The sequence below is a fragment of the Somniosus microcephalus genome, unplaced genomic scaffold (genome assembly GCF_052327205.1).
Source record: "Somniosus microcephalus isolate GS21.2 unplaced genomic scaffold, FLI_Smic_1.0 scaffold1723, whole genome shotgun sequence".
NCBI lineage: Eukaryota > Metazoa > Chordata > Chondrichthyes > Squaliformes > Somniosidae > Somniosus > Somniosus microcephalus.
In genome coordinates, this window is record NW_028226910.1 from 14,753 (window position 1) to 17,214 (window position 2,462).

A 2,462-nucleotide genomic window follows, 5' to 3' on the forward strand; every position below is an offset into this window, starting at 1 on the left:
TACATCACTAGCTCCTGGTTACAGAAACATCCTGAGCAAGCTGGGCCCACGCCCGAGTATTTATACTCCTTGGATGCCGCCACCAGCTGGCCACCCAGTGTTACTTCATGAGTCATGATAAGATTCATGACAATACCCGCCCTGCTGTATGCCTCAGAGACATGGACCATGTACAGCAGGCACCTCAAAGCACTGGAGAGGTACCACCAATGCTTCCTCCGCAAGATCCTGCAAATCCATTGGCAGGATAGGCGCACCAACATCAGTGTTCTCACTCAGGCCAACATCCCCAGCATCGAAGCTTTGACCACGCTCGATCAGCTCCGATGGACGGGTCACATCGTCTGCAAGCCCGATACAAGACTCCCAAAACAAGCGCTCTACTCGGAGCTCCGACACGGCAAGAGAGCCCCAGGTGGGCAGAGGAAACGCTTCAAGGACACCCTCAAAGCCTCCTTGTAAAAGTGCAACATCCCCACCGACACCTGAGAATCCCTGGCCCAAGACCGCACAAAGTGGAGGAGAAGCATCCAGGAAGGCGCCGAACACCTCGAGTCTCTTCGCCGGGAGCAAGCGGAAGCCAAGCGCAAGCAGCGCAAGGAGCGCACGTCAACCCAAGCACCCCACCCACCCGCCCCTTCAACCACCGTCTGCCCCACCTGTGACAGAGACTGTAGGTCCCGCATTGGACTCATCAGTCACCTGAGAACTCATTTTTAATGTGGAAGCAAGTCATCCTTGGTTCCGAGGGACTGCCTAAGAAGAAGAAGATGAACCACTGCAGTCTGTGCGGTGAAGGTACTCTCCACAGATGCATCTGACTCGCTGTGTGCTTCTAGCATTTTCCGATTTTGTACATTATATTTGAACTGTAATACCACTAAATACCAACTGAGGACGCTACAGACCGATTGAATATTAAAACCAGTCAGAGGTCGTGGTTCACATTGGGACCAACAACATGGGTAGGAAGAGGGATGAGGTCCTGCAGCAAGAATTTAGGGAGCTAGGTAGCAGATTAAAGAGCAGGACCTCAAAGGTTGTAAACTCTGGATTACTCCCGGTGCCACGTGCTAGTGAGTATAGGAATAGGAGGATCGAGCAGATGAATGCGTGGCTAAAGAGTTGGTGCAGGAGGGAGGGCTTTAGTTTCCTGGATCACTGGGTCTGCTTCTGGGGAAGGTGGGACTTGTACAAGTCGGACGGGTTGCACCTGAACCAGAACGGGACAAATATCCTTGCGGGGAGGTTTGCTAGCACTGTTGGGGGGGGGGGGTTAAACTAACTTGACAGGGGGATGGGATACAGAGTGGAGCTATAATAGGGGGTGATGTACAGCCAAATATAGAGGAAAAAACAAGTCAGCTTGGAAGGCAGGCTAATATGTGACAGCACAAGGGAGTAGGGCAAGGCTGGATGGCATTTATTTTAATGCAAGGAGTCTTGCGAATAAGGTGGATGAATTGAAGGTGTTGATGAACACATGGCAGTATGATATTGTTGCTATTACGGAGACATGGTTGAGAGAGGGGCAAGACTGGCAGCTCAATATTCCGGGGTATAGAATCTTCAGGCGAGACAGAGGGGGGGGGGTAAAAGAGGAGGGGGCGTCGCAATATTAATTAAGGAGTCAATTACTGCTGTAAGGAGGGATGATATATTAACAGGTTCATCTAATGAGGCCATATGGGTAGAACTTAAAAACAAAAAGGGTGCAAGCACTTTGCTGGGAGTGTACTATAGGCCCCCAAACAGTCAGGGGGAGATAGAGGAACAGATATGCAGGCAAATCTCAGAGAAATGTGCAAATAATAGCGTAATAATAGTGGGGGATTTCAACTTCCCCAATATTAACAGGGATAGTCAGAGTGTGAAAGGCTTAGAGGGTGCAGAATTCTTAAAGTGCATCCAGGAGATAACACTGGCGAGCAAAATAAAGGAAAATCCTAAGGTGTTTTATAAGTATATTAAGGGCAAGAGGATAACTAGGGAAAGAGTAGGGCCCATTAGGGACCAAAGTGGCAATCTGTGTGTGGAGCCAGAAGATGTAGGTGGGGTTTTAAATAAATTTTTTGCATCTGTGTTCACTATGGAGAAGGACAATGTAGACATAGAAATCGGGCAGGGGGACTGTGATATACTTGAATATATTAGCATCGAGAGGGAGGAGGTACTAGCGGTTTTAGAAGGCTTAAAAGTGGATAAATCCCCAGGCCCGGACGAGATGTATCCCAGGCTGCTGTGTGAGGCAAAGGAGGAGATTGCAGGGGCTCTGACACAAATTTTCAAAACCTCTCTGGCCACAGGGGATGTGCCAGAGGACTGGAGAACAGCTAACATAGTACCATTATTCAAGAAGGGTAGTAGGGATAAACCAGGGAATTACAGGCCAGTGAGCCTAACATCAGTGGTAGGGAAATTATTGGAAAAAATTCTGAGGGACAGAATTAGTCTCCACTTGG